General features: G+C 37.7%; 1 protein-coding gene across 2 annotated transcripts in view; it reads left to right on the forward strand.

The window, feature by feature from the left end:
- Positions 1 to 9,841: 9,841 nt before the first annotated feature.
- LOC150075269 (myeloid differentiation primary response protein MyD88-like) overlaps positions 9,842 to 16,948 on the forward strand; it is a 60,259-nt gene continuing 53,152 nt past the window's right edge. For both annotated transcript variants that reach the window (XR_016547911.1, XM_090389071.1), the window contains exon 1: positions 9,842 to 9,933. The gene's annotated coding sequence lies outside the window, so the exon portion shown is untranslated. The remainder of the gene's footprint in view (positions 9,934 to 16,948) is intronic.

Consider the following 16,948-nt stretch of genomic DNA (forward strand, 5'->3'; position numbering starts at 1 on the left):
ACGATGCCATCGCAAGCACTTTACACTCTCACTACTAATGAATAACTGAGCCCATCGACTTGGCGCGGCGGCTACTTTGCACGTATGAACATGTCTCAACATGCAGCAACAAGCAGCTTCCTGTGATTCATTGTTGCGTCATATTGCAAAACTTTCCTAGTACCCTTTGTATTTCAATTTTACAGGATTTCTTTATCACACCAATAATCATACAGAAAACTTTCTAGACAAAGTTCTAGAAAGTTTGTACCTTGGTATAAATGTGATAATAACAAGGTTTCTTTCTACCTTGGTATGATCACATTTATCACAGCCTTATGTCGAACACACAAAGATAGCACAGTTAATAATAAAGTTCTAATTTTGATCTAAAAATTATTACCTTGAAATTTTAACTGCCTTTGATATAGCATAAATTAATCCTGCATGCCAAATATTATCGGAAGAAACTTTTTTAAGTAGCATTTTTTCAAAATGTTGCAAAAAAAAAAAAAAAACCTAAAAATAATGGCATAAAATGTTTTCAAGAATATTATCCAACATGCAGCAACTATCAGGAGATTCTTTCCTGGTACACTTATCAGTTATGAGCATCAGTGGCGTTGCTACCATGTAGGCAGGCAAGGAAATTGCCTCCGGGCCCCCAGCCCTTTAGGAGCCCGCGTCTTTTGCTGTTTCCTATTTTTGCAATTTTCATTAATTAAGATTGGGTCTGAACATGTTCTTTGCCTCCGGGCCCGAAAAAGGGTAGCTACGCTACTGATATTTACGTGAAAATGCTGAATTAACCTAGCCCACTCTGAACTACATATTTTCACTGCCGTGTATATAATAAATTAAAACACAAAATACTAACAGTTACCAGTTAACAAAATTGAGGAGTGGTATCAAAAATTTTGGGTTTCTCAAAAATGAGTCGCTCGAAATATAAAGTATGCTCCTAAAAGCCATGAGACACCAGCTAATCTTTCTGTATTCTGTCTGTGGTCGCTTTCCATGTTTTTAGAGATGAAAAAAATCTATGGAAAACCATGGACCACTCACACGAGGCAGACTAAATCGGCCCACGGTATGAAGAAAAAAAAAAAAAAAAAAAAAAGGGAAAAAGATCACTTATTCTAATGGAAAAGTATTTCTTGGTGAGCTGAAGAGGGAAATCAAACCAGACTTTTTCTGCAGAGGGTGAAGTGTACGAAAGAGAGTAAAGACGCTATCGCCAAAGTCAAGAAAACACATCCGTTGTAAAAATTCGATGACTAGTAAAACAGAGAAAACTATTTATCGATATAATGTAATAATCAACAGCAGTCAATTGAGACCGATCGAAACTAGCTTTCAATGGTCAATCCTAGCAAATGAAGATGAAAAACAATCCAGGTTCGTTTCGGAAATGAAAGCAAACGCTCGAGTAATAGTTTATAAGGCCAGGAAGGTCACATATGGTGTTGTGTGTGGTGACGAAATATCGGCATACAAATGCAGAATGGAGTGGGGGGAAGGAACTTCCCACGCCGCAGAATGTCTTATCAGATAACAGTCTGCGATTGGCTGCTATAACAAGGAAGTTAGAACAGAAATGTATAAGTAGCTTACTGATGCTGCCTATTCCCAGAAGATATTCAACTTTTATAAGATGACAGAATTAATTAAAGCACAATGTGAAAGAATTTGTAAAACGAAACCTTCCGGAATAATAATTCAATGTGTAGTTTTTACATTATATTATTTGTGGGTTCAGTATTATTATATATAATGCATTTACTATACACATAAACAACTGAATTTCTCTTGAGAAATAACTGGTTTATCTGATTCTCTGATGTTATACGCCTTTAGTAGAGCCAGACTATTTCGAATATCTTGAAATATTCTTAAAAAGGTAAGTTTGAAATGCACTTTTTATAATAATTGTTTTATTATAAAAACATGGTTTTTGTTAATAACTGAAAAATGCAACTAATTAACCAACTAGAAAGGGTACTTTTGTTTATTTTGTTAAACTTAGAGCCGACACTTTTATAAAAGCCTACGCCCATCTTGTATTTGAATTTTTTTTTTTGTCCTCGCCTTTTCCCATTATTATATGGGGTCAGCGTTTTTTATTGTTTTGGCATGCAATTTTTACGGCCGGATGCCCTTCCTGACACTAACCCTCACCCATTATCCGGGCTGGGGATATGCGGTGGTCATTCCCTGACCTTCCGGCATCCTCCGTATTTGGTGGTCACGGGCTCGAACCCCGGTCTTATCAAGAAGCGTGTGCTACGCACTACTGCTCCTGCCCACGGATCTTGTATCTGAATTTTAAATGATTGATATGGCAATCATTGTAACGCACTCCTTGACTTTCTTTTCTTTTTTATTTTTTTTCTTCTTCCAGATCTGGATACTTTTAGTCTTGTAACTACCTGCAGGAATAAACATTCATTTTTGTTTACATTTAGGAAATCAAAATATAGATGCTATTTGACAAATCTAGAGAACAATTGAGTTAAATTCTATTTTGATGCATATTTATGTTAAGGGTTTTTTGGCACATAGACTCCTTTGTTCATAATACGCTTATTTATATGGTCCGTGATGTGTCCGATTTTACGTTGTTCAGGTTAAAAAACCCATATGACTAATGGGATAAAACTTTACTCCCTCCGTCTGAGATCGGCTAACTACAGCCTCGACTCGGGGGAACTTGTAGTAGCCCTCCCCCAGTCGTCGATGGTAATCGAACCCAGACTTTTCCAAACGAGTGGCAGAAGCTTTGCCACCTAAACTCCCCTGATCGTTTGGTCGTCCCGGAGTATAAACAGAAAATTTATTTAAATTTATTTTACCACTCGTTTGGGGACTGTGCTTCATCGGTCCAGAATGTCTGCCAAACAAAATCGTTTTTTCCCTTTTATACAGGGCCCACTTAGCAAAGGCCGTACTTTAGCCTTATCAGTGGATGGGCTTGTGCACCCTTATGATTTTAAGGATATCGAACCTACCTACCTACCAGAGCACATCAACAGTTCAAAAAGTCATAAGTGGCTAGAAGTTCTGCAAGCGCTGGAGGCAGATTGTCAATCGACTGATTATCTGAGCAACAACTTCTGAATTCGAGGACGTTCAGTTCCTGGTCTAGCGCAGAGATTTAACTTCTTCAAATCGCGTAACCACGTTAATGAGAGTTTGTCTTGAACAAGAAGGTCGTATAACATGTTTGAAAACGTAGGAAAGCCACAATAATACTAGTTATTTTCATTACTTTAATTGTGAATTTTATTATTTTATTTTAAGGCGAACTATTAAAGCTTTATCCTGTGGCAGCATCTATAGACTTTGCTCTTTTTCACACAAATACAACACAATAAATGTGGATGAAACATTTCATGACTACGAACCAGAGTCAAAACTGAAATCAAAGCAATGGAAACATGCCGATTCATTACCGCCTAGTCAGTCCCATCGGCATGGAAAGTCATGGCATCTGTTTTCTAGGATTCAAAAAGGATAATAACCATTGATTATCTTCCAAAAGAAGAAACAAACAGGCAGTATTGTGTCAAACTTAGTTAATAAATTAAAAGACACAATAAAGTCAACGAAGCCTGTATTGCTAAAAGTATTTTGTTTCACTAGTAAATGTGCTTGTTCATACATTGGCTGTCGTCATAGCTGCAATTATCAGGTTGGCTATGAATTGTTGCCACACACACACAAACTCTCCAGATGTCGCCCCTCAGCTATTCCATGAAACTAAAAACTAGTGTCTGGAAGGAAATTTGGGTGGGATGATGAGTTAATAGCAGTCGCACACTCCTTTTTTTTTTTTTTTTCAGGACCTTCAAGAAAGAAACCGCAAAACTGGAATCATGAATGCGATGAATTAAAAATCATTGCATTTACTAGGCGTTTAAATCCTACCACCCACAAAAAAGCAAAAGAAAGAAGACAAGAAGTCATCTTTTCCTAAATTACGTCCTTCTCAGTCATTAAAAACTGCTTAAACATTGGATAAAAACGTTTAAATGCATACTTTTATACTTAAATTGAGTAATTGGCAAAAGCCTGAGCTACGAGTGGGTTAAAAAACACTGTAAGTACCAAAGCCGTTTTTCTTTTATCAGACTTAAATTCATATTTTTGGATTCGCTATTTTCTTAAATCTCCACCTGATGTTGTTGAGGTGAGTGGTTTAAATTTAAGGAGGAATTATGCAAATTAGAGGTGTGGACAGATGAAGTGGATAGTCTTTTACCTCTTTGGCTGATTCTGTATAAACTTACTTCCATGCATCAATTGCCTCTATTAATGCAATACTATTCTTCATGGCCCTCCTCGCTCTCAGAAATAAACGATTTAAATTTTACCATTGATTCATTTCAAGAATTTAATAGAATTAAAACTGGCACAATTCTTTACATATTAACAGTTGGCACATTTCAATTCCATTGCTCTACTGCATACATCAATAAAAGACAAAATTATAAACTGAAATACAGACTTTTCCGTTATGTAGATCTGGATCTATTATTTGCGATACGCTATTATTAAACAATCTTACACCACAATACAGTAAACAAAAGTGTTACTGAACTCTGGTCTCACTAAAGAGCAATCAGACAGGATGTGATAGTGAGTCAGCATAATTATAATGCTACTACTAGGATGAAGGGCATTTTCTCACTAATCTCAAGTGGCCCGTGAAGCAAACTTATGACCAGTACTGTATTCCTGTGAGTGTCGAACGATCTCATAAGGTAAAAAACTTGTTGGATGGATAACTGTGGACTGTTGTTCCACGTGACTATAATCAGGGCCGACGCTAGCTTGCACGGCGCCCATAGACATCGACACCTCAGCGAACATCCACTCTACTTGTACTGTGACAGTAGAAGCCGAATGAGTAGTGTGTTCAGTTTTTCTGTATACAAAGAATATAATGTGCATTTTGATTTTTTTTAATATCTAATTAAGCTACATACTGCGATACAATTTAAAAAATTTGGCGCCCATAACGAGAGAGACAGAGGACTAAGAATAATACAGCGTTTTATTTTTCTTAAAGCCTCTCTCTTTAATAGAAATCTGAATTCACAGTAAACCTGACTCCGAAACCTCAATGTACAGTAAGTGAGCTGTACGCAGGGATGCTGAGAGTGTGTGCGCGCAATTCAGTGCGGGAATGGGAAAGACAAAACATTTAAGTAAGGGCCGTCGCTAGACCTTACGTCGCCACAATCAAAATATTTTTTTTTTTTTTTTTTTTTTTTTTGCGTCCCATAGTGAGCAGAAAAAAAACCCCTCAGAGTTCTGAGGCTTAGCTTGCACAGCATTTTGTTATTTTGATAGTGCAATTAGAATTGTAGTGGTAGTCAATTGGCAATATTATACAAGTTAAGAAATGAGTGCATCATATCAAAGCTATTGAATATTTTTTGGTCTCGCGTTATAAAACAAAACAGCGCCCTTTTCAATTTGACGCCCCCAGCAAAACCGCCTGCCCTGCCTACATGTAACGGCAGTCCTGAGTATCTCGGAAACTACAACCCTGCTGGAGCTTTCACGTACGGAGTACATGACAAGGAATCCACGCTGCTCCAAGGGCTACAGGGGACCTTAATAAAGTGACCACTCAGTGTATACTGCGTGCAACTTCCTCTTAAACATTCTTCTGTATTTTGCCACCGCAAATACCTATGACCTCTGAATTGATCCTGATCAATTTTCTTGCGACAAAGCATAAAAGAAACAAGTTTCCTATCTCTGATACTTTATTTACTGCGTTACTATTATCCCGTTTAGCATCCGCTTGCTCGGTTTGGTTTCTACACAATCACATAACTTAATAAGCAAACCGGAAAGAAATACAGATCCGGATAGTCAAATACCAAGGACGGAATTCTAAATTATTACAGTAATAGAATCACGCATAGCTGTCTAAATATAATACGAAACCGTTATATATAGCAGGCATACTCAAGGATTAAAATTAAAAGATCATCAACAGTCAATGTTTGAATACTTCATTATTATCAAATATCAAACTTAAACGTTCCGTCTAGAATCACTAAAAATTCAAGAATGTTTAAAATAATATATACAGAACAGATTATGGAAAAACAAAAGCCCCCTTAATTCAATATTAAACAGAACAATTAAATTAATAGACAAAAATAAACTTTCTCCCTTTGTAATTTTCTGAGTTTATTTATTAGAATTAAAGAAAATGTTTAAGCCCTGAATAATGCTCTTTTTATATTTTCTGTTGCATTTATATTTTAATTATAAAAATGCACTTCTTAGGGAATTCATATTTTAGGTCTGTTAATCGGATCAGTACACATTTTGTAATAACACTGATAATTTTAAATATTGTAAACAATTTAATTATTTTATTTTTCTTGAAATGTTAATATACACTGAGTGATCACTGAATTTTGACCACGTACCTAATACAATGTTGGGCCATTGCTCACAAGGATAACAGCTGCTATTCGCCTAGGCATTGACTCCACTAGTTGTCTTAAGACGTCCGGTAGTGATCTGCAGCATGCTGCTTGTATCGTGTCAGAATAGATGACGGTTGCATGTTCATACCCCTCAATTTTCGTCCCAAAACATCCCATAGGTGTTCAATTGAATTGAGGTCAGGCGAATTTTGAAGCCAATCAAAATGGGTGATGTCGCTTCGTTCTTCGAAGCACTCGTGCAAAGTGAGGGCCCAATGACATGGCGCATTATCGTCTTGGAAGATCCCGTTTCTGTACGGGAAAAAATACATGACCTCCCAAGGGCTGCTGGTAGACATCGCCAGTCCATACGCACCAGGGGTTCTAGTTCCTGCCAACAAACATTCCCCTTATTAAGAAACCTCCGCCACCTGGACAGGCATTTGGAGGGAATGATGTGATATATTTTTTTTTTGTCTGATGCTGCATAAGCTCATACACTTGCTTTCTTGCATCACATGCCACTACTACTACTATCTGCCTGGATAGTGGGCATCTGCATGATGGGTCCATGGACTCGTGTTGTCTGCGCTACACACGAAAGCATCCGTTGGCGCGTTGCACCAGGTATTTGGACTCATCCAATTAGCACACTCGTTTCCAGTCCTCCAGTGCCCAACCAGCACGTTGTTGATACCACAGCATTCGTCGTCGACGATGAGTGGTGAGGAGAGAGTGTCGCTTTGATCGTCTGCTGTGGAACCCATACGTCTGAGCGTGGGGCGCACTACCACTTGGGATATTGTTCTTACATTTCCCATATTGTGTTGGCTGTACAGACCCATATTGAGTCTGTACAGCCAGCGCCACCTTGATTATACCTTGTTCTGTACAGCGGGTATTTACAGCGCGCTGCACCCTTCGCTTACCACGAACATCCAACATTCGTTGGGTCCTTCACAGTTCTGCCGGCGGGAGGTGATTTAACCCGTTCAATACTATTCTTTGTACACCTTAACCACGGTGGGCTGTGAGCAACCAATAAGACGTGAAACTCTTATTGGTTGCTCACAACCAATTGTGAGCAACCAATAAGAGTTACAAGACCTTTTGAAACTGTGATATCTTTACTAAGTCCCATAACTGCTACTTTATCACTTTGACTTGCACGGCCAGATATACACAGACCGCTACTCTAGCATAGGAAGCTGTTCAGCTTTTTATACTGTGAATTATAAGACATAATCCATTACAAAATGGGGTGGTCATAATTCAGCGCTCACTTAGTGTACACACACACACATTGTATATGCCTGTAAAGTGTAGGTTTCACCAATGAAATTAATATGCTTTTTCTCTAGTTCTCTTAACTCCCTGCGTAATCTTTGCCTCAAAAAGTTCCCCACTTCCTATATAATGGGAAAGATGTGAGAAAGTGTTGTAATATGAGATATACAAGCTTGTACGATCCTGCAGTAACCACAGAAACTTGTAATACAAGTTGTTTTGCGCCACTGTATTGTGGATGTGAGGTGAAATACAAGTAAGAGGAAGGAAAAATGATAAAGCTTAATTTAACTTCAGTAATTAACATAATGTCAATAAGACCTAGAAGATTAATCATGGTTTGTTCCTTTTGTAGATGATGTATTCAGGAAAACGACGCGTTTTTGTAGCTCGGAGTCAGTTTTTTTTATTTAAGTCTTGCCTTGCTGCAAGAACATCTTCTGACTATCATTCTGTCATTTATTAAAATCAGATGCAATCCGCAGCAACTATTGATCATGGCCCACACACGACTTAGAGATCATGCGAGGCAAAAGGAGGTACGCTCACTACCACCACAACAACACAGCAAACAAACCAGTGCAACAAGAAAACCAATCAGACGACGAAATTTCATATGTTTTTCACCACATAAAAAAATAAAACTTCTAAAAGAATTATAGATTATATTATTTTAACGGTCTCTGGGAATTATCCAAATCCATATGTGTGTATTGTCTGTAGAAGTGTATGTTCACGGGCCGATTTACAAGTAGCTCGGACTAAAAAACCCAGAAATAACTGACGGGGAACCCTGCTCCCTCCACCTGAGATTGGCTAATTAGAGCCTCGATTGAAGAGGACTTCAGAAATTGCCCCAGTCGTCGACGGATTCAAATCCAGACCTCTCCAACCGCCATAAGTTCACGGAAGGCCTTCTAAAAGAAGGGAGAGTCAGTCGCTGCAAAGCGATGGAAGAACATTCTGTTATATGTTGGAACAGTGCAGTCTAAGATAAGAACAAATGAAACCTTCCTCAGCAATGAAAAGCTTATTAAGAAAGGTTCTTTTGTCAAAGATCCAACATCCGAAGGATCAGACAGCAGCTATGGAAACAATAACTATTTCCTTCATATCGCGTTAGGTGTTGCTGATTCAACCGCATTAGCAGGCCATTCCGTTTGTTAAACTGGTGCAGTGTTCCCAACCGGTGAGTCACGAAAAGTCTGGTTTCAATAGAAAAATAAAAATAAATAAAATAATAATAACTAGGGGGCTGCGCTCGCTTATTTGATAAAATAGAATACTTACACAAGCTTTCGACACTGTGTGTCTCTTCCTCAGCTATGAATACGTTACATAAATACAGTACTTTACATATGGAAATCAAGAATGGTACCGCGTGGCCATGCTAGATAAACAAAGCGCGAGCTTCATCTAGCATGATCAAGTTAAAACAGAAGCTTGTTTTACCACCGTAAAACAAGCTTCCGTTACGAATTTTAGTATTTGTTATGTATTACCACGTAACCCGCATCCCTCTTCACTCATTGGCTGAATAAATATCACTATGAGGAAAATTATTTTAATGTATAGAAAGATAAATAAATAAATGGCCATTTTTTTTTTTTTTTATATATATAAACCCCATATAAGGACATGATTAATTCATCAATACTGAGAAATTACTTACATATATTAAGATCGCGAACTAGTCTTATTTTTGTAATTAAAGAAAGGTTGAAATTTATTTTGATCAAGCCGCAAAACTCAGGAGTTGCTTTGAACGTTTTCGACATAAACCGATCGGAATTTAATTTTAATTTTATTTAATAAAAACATATATTTAATTAAATAACTATTTTTAGATCACATTCAGATTCGTTCTTTGAAATACATCCATGCATTGCCATCCCTGCTGTGTAAATAACGCACGTGACACGATTAAGCTACCTGCTGCTGCTGCAGCCTCTGGCAGAGATAGCAACAGGGAAATAGTCAAACATCCGGGAAACAGTCGTTGGGAAATTTCTTGGGATCGTGACGTCACCAAGGCATTTTCAGCTTGGACATCCGTATTTAACAGTCTCTCCTAACAGTTTGCTGCTATTGAAATGCTCTTTATTCCTAGTGTAACTTAGAAAACGTATTTCAAAAACGATGTTTGTTTTTATCAAAATAAAAGCGCTTTGGTATTGATGATCTCTTGCTAGAATATCGATAACAAAGTAAGGTAAGTCACTTCCGTTAAGTTCTGAAAAATTTACTATTACGACAACAAAGTACTGTTTTGTTGTTTACTATGGAAAATTTTGCCGAGTAGTTGAAATAACGTCATCTATAAGACCTAAAAAATGTAGAATTCATGAATTGGATTGAGCTAGGATTACTAAGCACAATCCTATCCTTACACGTGTCAATCACATGTATAGCAACACCACGATAAATCAATGTTCAATAAAATAAAATTTAATAAATCGAATAAAGTTTTCGAAATTTTTGGAGAGGATGCTAATAATCATAACTGTAATTTAGAGGATCAGAGTTATTAGCGGATTTCAATATAAGAACAATACGAGTTTCCTGAAATCTGTAGGATAACGGACTAAAAGTAATGGGAAGAAAGTCAGGTCCCGGTGAGATGCACTCTTAGCGTCTGCATAAAAATGGTGGCATTTAAGAAATGTTTTCTCAAATAAAAACTAGGATGTGATGCTACTAAACAGAAATAACAGGACCACCAAGGATTATTTTATTTACGACTCCCGTATATTTGGGAGAAAGATTAACACTTTAATGGACAAGCCAATTTTATTTTAAGAGTAGCACAATCGGAATTTACCGATTTTAAGGGTATAAAATTAACCTTAAAATCGGTAATAAATAATTCAAGTGTTCACTTCTTGATGCCACTTTTTAATTTCAATCTATTACTAGCAACAACCAGAAAAATACAATTTGTTATATTGAAAACTTGTATTTTTGAATATTTTTTTAAAAATAAGTCCTCTGGTGCGCCTGAGTTGCGTGTGTTCATCGCCGCCCGCATTTGGATTTATCCTCACTGTTGCTAAGTGGAGAAGAAACGCGCTGGTCAAAGTAGCTACTAGTTAACGAAAAGGTTAGTGTAATTTGCATCATGTTTTTTCGTAAGTGAATTATGAAATTGGTAAAATGGCATCGTTTTTAACATAATATCTCATATTGTGAATACCTTCACAACGAGTTGTCTGGTATTTCACTAGTCAAGTAACGATAGTCTTCTCCATTGGTGAAGAGCTACTTATTCGAGATAGTGCAATACCAGGCAACTCGTTGCACAATATGAGATATGTTAAAAACTATGCCATTTTACCAATTTGATAATTCACTTTTAAAAAAACATGATGCAAATTATACTAACCTTTTCGTTAAGTGAAATCTTTATGTAGATTGCGGCTATAGCCCTACCAAACTCTTTCAGTTTAAACTGCTATACACCATCTGGCGTCTCCCATATTGTGGAGTTATACTTCATAACTGGGTTGTCACTATTACAACACCAGGGTATCTACCCACCCACCGATGATAGGCCAAATAGCCTTGAAACGGCCGTCTGGGTAGTGGTATCCACCGAGAATAAGTAACAATAGTCTTCTCCATTGGCGAAGTGTTACTTATTCGAGGTAGTGTAATACCAGGCAACTCGTTGGTTTTTTTTTTTTGGTAGTTGTTGGCGCATAGGCTTCTGTGGTCATAATGCACCTCCCAAGGTTTTTGCAGTACTTTGATCCAAGCCCGAGGCGGGAATCGAACCCGCGACTTTTGGGTTGCCAGGCATGCACTTTACCCACCCGGCTAGCCCGGTCGGCGCAACTCGTTGTGAAGGTATTCACAATATGAGATGATAAAAACGATACCAATTTGGTAATTCACTTACGAAAAAACATGATGCAATTGCACTAACTTTTCAATAAGTGAAATCAGAAGAGACGTAAAGGAAACGATTTTATTTTTTTATGGCCAAACTTCACACCAGTAAGGTAGTAATTCCAAAATACTGACGTCTCTTTAATAGACTTAACTTTTAAATTAATTTTTTAAATTGTGGTTGTTGCCATCATGATCCTGTCGCTCGGTCCATTACATCTACCTCAAGTTAAAAAAATATATATTTCCCATCAGAACGGGAGAAACCTATGGGTTTTCTTTTTCTTTATCACACCGTGGAACTACTTTAGTGATGGCTGTATGGCTTGTTTTTTTCCGGAAACTTGGTTTTTCCTCTCCTTTCCCAGTGATAAGTTTAATATTTCGTCGTGTTTTCCGATATGTAGTTCATTAAGAACTTAATCATACTAACAATGTTGGCGCTTAGCGCTTAATTTTCTACTATGAGGAAGTAAGCTCTGTGGCCACACAACATCGCAAAAAGATGCGTTTCCTCTCTTGCAGCTTTATCCGGATATTTCTGTGTAACAACTATATGAACAGTTTGATTTTAGAACGCAATTGCGTCCTTAGGTCGAAAACATTTACTATTTAGTGCTGGGACGTAAGCAGATGTGATTCAGGAATGGAAATTATTGCTAAACGCATATCTTTCCAAATTTCGAGACGGGGGGTTGGGGGGGGGTATTGTGCTCTCTACTACGACCTTGAATCAGCTTATATACTGTATACAAATAAACAAATATATATATTTTTTCATCTAATCATCACGAGCAGCAACTCATACAACATTCAATTGCAATTTTTATATATGTATATATATATTATTTATTATTTTAAATCGGATTAATGACTACTACACTTCAATGCGTCATGGAAAACTTTCTACTAGTTTCTAGCAGAAAGCTGGTGGTATTCTACCCCACTCCTCATTTAAGGCATTCATGAGCTCCACTAACGAAGAGGCTGTCCTGGTATTGCCCTAATTCTACCTACCAGTTTATCCCAAAGATATTCAATTAGGCTGACATCGTAACTCTGTGCTGAACGCTGCAATATTGCAATATTCCGTTGCTCCTCAAACAATGCGTTCACAATCCTTGCTTCGTGATGTTTTGTGTGTACAAGGGCTGCTTCCATTAAAAGGCGACAATGTAGGGCACACAGATTTTTCTATTATATAAGACGCGGAATTTATGGTTTTATGCACAGTGGCCAACGGATCTAGTCCATACCATGGCAAACACTCCCACCAACAACACCTTCAATTTCACAGTCGGGTTTTTTTTTTTTTTTTTAATGGAGCATAGGCAGCTTAAGCCACAACGCGCCAAGTCGACCACAGCTGGGACAGCAGGTCACTCAGGTAATAAGCGCTCTCCAATCATCCTCCATTCCCAAACACGTCTTAGCAGACCAGATGAACATGTATCCTGATTGGTCACTCCACAGGGCCGATTTCCATTGATCCACCCAAGTTCGGTGTACTTTGCACCATTCCAGTCGACAGTGCGCATTTCTTATAAAATTTAAGTCTTCCATAACAGTACAGTGGGTTCTACAGTCGTTCGGAAAGGTCTAGGTTTGAATCCCATCGGAGAATGGAGGAATTTTTAAACGCCCCTTCAGTATCTGAGCAGTAGTTAGCTAATAACAGATGGGTGGAGTAGGGTTTAGCTGTCAGTTATCCCGAATTTTTCAGCCTGCCCAGCATGCCTTGGTTTTGTAGGGTTTTAGGTGCATCAGCAACTTAGGTAATATTGCAACATGTATAAATGTCTTAAATTACGTGTGTTCAGTGATCCATTTGCTGTTTGCTAGACTAACAACTAGGGTTTCCGAGAAAACAAAAAACATGCTACCCTCGCCTGAGACCGACTAATTCAGTCACGTTTCCATTAAAATTTCTCGCGTCATTGACGGGATTCAAACTCTGATCTTTTCCACCTGATCCTGTGGGGAGGACGGCGATTATACCAACCATGAGCCACTAGAATGCCAGTCGACCAGCAAACACTACGGTGGAAAAATTTGACTAGCACAATATGTCTTAAGACTTTAAGCAGCAAACCAATAAGAATTAACAACTCAGTTTTGATCATACACGATGATTGAAGCAATGTAGGATTGATGGATGGATGGTTGACCCATCTGACGCAACTGACTATTGACCATCCTGTGGACTGATGTTCACTTTCACCAGAATGGTTCTGAAGTAAGCAGAAATTTCGGCATGTGGGATGAAGAAAGTCGTGAAACAAGAATTACTACATACACTTATCGCCAATCGTATCAGATAATAGTACTTTTATTATCCGACCTTTCTTTATTGAAAAGGTTTATAAGAGGACATTTAAAAACGCGTTTTAATGAAAACTAATATGAGCCTTTTACAGACTACAGCGAATTCCAAAGATATCTTTGGGATGCACTTTTAATACCTTTGAGATACTAAAGGACACCAGTCTGCATGATTGCTATGTACAGGAATTTTTCCAGCAGGGATAAGGAGGTGATTATTCCATTGTATAAGGAAATGGTCAGGCCACACCTAGAGTACTGTATACAGGTCTGGAGGCCTCATTTCAAGAAGGATATAGAGCTGCTGGAACGAGTACAGAGAAGGGCAACAAGATTAGTGAATGGAACAAAGGGGTGCTCTTACGAAGAAAGGCTTAAGTTTTGCAAATTACAGTGTCTGGAGACTAGGCACCAGCGAGGTGATCTGATAGAGGTGTATAAAGCCTTGAATGGTTTAAGCATGCTCAATGCTGAAGGGATTCTTCCTCTAGCTCAGAAAAATCACCTGAGAGGGCATAAATTCAAATTGAGGAAAGACAGATGTAGGATAGACGTGCGGAAATTTGCCTTTAGCCAGCGGGTCGTTGGTTGGTGGAACAGACTTCCATCCCTTGTGGTGGAGGTTTATAGCCTAAATAAGTTTACGGCTCAGCTGGACAGGTATTTTGAACGAACAGAGGGGTGAAGTGGAAGTGGTTTTTTTTTTTTTTTTTTTTGGCTGATGCTGCATAAGCTTGCTTTCTTGCATCAAATGCCTCTACTAATGCTATACCAATTACTAATGCTAGTTCAATCTAGCTAAACTCTACTAATGCTAGTTCAATCCGTATTGAACAGTTTCCTAACGAGGCTGCGATGGGATCGCAGTCTTCCTTTGAAACTTCCATCCAGTTGCTCTGTGGACATAATACATCCTGTGCAGTCAAGGACGGACAGAAGGGGCAATATGCCCCTTAACCAAAATTTTGAAATTAAAGAAAAAGGCAGGAGGCATTCTAAAAAAACTCAAAACCCTGGTCATCATGCCCCCTTACGATAACACCTGGATACGCCACTGTGTGCAGTTGTCTCCCAATAAAAAAAAGTGCTGATGAACACCATAATATTAATTGTACTGTACGCTGCTCAAGAGCGTACAACACGGTAATCTTCCCTCCCCTTTTGTTTCAGGTTTTAACCGATATTCAGCCTGTATGTCAAAAAGCGCCACCCATCGTTCAATAAATTATGTAATTAAGTTCTACGTTTCTTGGTATATATCCATGTCACCTGCGTGTGGAAGAGTGCCCTTCAACTCTTATATGATATTTAAAATCCATGAAAATGTATCAGTTCTATACGCAGCAAATCATCGAAGTTGGTGAAACGACATCGTTTTCATTACATCTCATATTGTGATGCCATTGTATTATTTCGAATAAATAACGCTTCCCTATTAGAGAAGACCATTGTTATCAGTAGACGGTCACCACTCAGACGACCATTTCAGGACTATTTGGACCTTCATCGGTGGCAGAGTTGTGAAGGCATTCACAGTATGAAATGTAATGAAAACGATGCCGTTTCACCAACTCCGCTGATTTACTACATACAGAATTTATGCATTGCACTAATTTGTATGTCTAGTAAATTCCATGGCCTGAGCCCTAAATTTTATTTTAATCCAGGAGGAATTAAGTATTAAAAAAAAAAAAAAATGGATGACTATTACATTTGGAGGAGGCTGTTGTTGCAGTAATGCTAAAAGAATAACAGTAATTTTATATAAGTAATTGGTAAAAAGTTATTTACTTTTCACCTCTACCAATCACAGAAACGAAAAAAATATAAAAAATCCATTTAATTAAGGGGGGGGGGGAGGAATGGAACGCACTGCGCACATTACCTTTGTATGCTATTTAAAAAAAAAAAGAAATTCCTTTATGTTTACAATATTCTGTTTTATTTATTCGTAGTTACCTTCATCAATTCTTAATTTATTTGTTTTCTCTTATTTGTGATATGCTAAAATTAGAACTGTAATAAAAGCCGAATAATGCTTAAAACAATACATAATTTGTTGCAGTTTAACATTACCTTGAACACAAGGAATAAATACAATTAGAAAATATATAATTTAAGTTATTAATAAAAATAAATTATCTTTATGTATAAATCCGCTATCAAAAACAAAAAAAATAAATAAAAAATTGCACAAAAATTATAGACCTAAGGCCATTTATGGAATAAAATTAACAACTGCCAGCAGTCATTTCGATTGTCTTTTGGAGAAAGCCACGTGCCGTTATTCAGAGTCAGCTGCATTCTGGGGAATCGAATCATACTGTATTTTCCGTGGTTTCCTGTTGCCTTCCACAACGGCAAATTACGTGGTATTTTGGGCCGATTTTTGATTACGAAATATAAAAGACACGGGGAATACCCCTGTGACACAAAGAACTTGTTTTTTTTCGTTTTGTTTATTTAATAACATTATATAAGCAATTAAAAAGCTGTTTATATTTTTACGACAAAGGCTATAGTGATCTACGTCAATCTTATTTATGTACAATGGCAGTCTCACATTTTTTCTAAGGGGTGGGGAAGGCAATGTTCGGGGAATCATTAAGCTTTAATCATGATGCAGAGTAAAAAATTGTACATTGTTTGGATCATACAAGGAGGGGCTGTACCCCATACATTCAAAAATTCGCTGGTCACGTTTATAGTGCATTTGGGGTTTAACAGCACCAGGGGTTTCCCCCCATCCCCGTGTTGTATACCACAGAATTCTGTGAAGGAAAGGTAAAGTTTATAAATCATCAATACAAATGTTAATTTAGCAGTCACGGGCTTGAACCCCAGTTCACTCAAAGAGCGCGTGCACTCACGCTCCTGACCACTCGGTACGTCAGGGTTTGGTCACGTTTATATTGAGCGATCGATCGATTATTAAAATTTTTCAAAGTACTGAAAGCATTTTTTTATTATTTTGTTGCGGAAAAAAAGCCGTCGAAATTTTGTGCAATTTTTTTGAA

This window comes from Mastigoproctus giganteus, chromosome 14 (genome assembly GCF_048544385.1).
Source record: "Mastigoproctus giganteus isolate SK-2022 chromosome 14, ASM4854438v1, whole genome shotgun sequence".
Classification (NCBI taxonomy): domain Eukaryota; kingdom Metazoa; phylum Arthropoda; class Arachnida; order Uropygi; family Thelyphonidae; genus Mastigoproctus; species Mastigoproctus giganteus.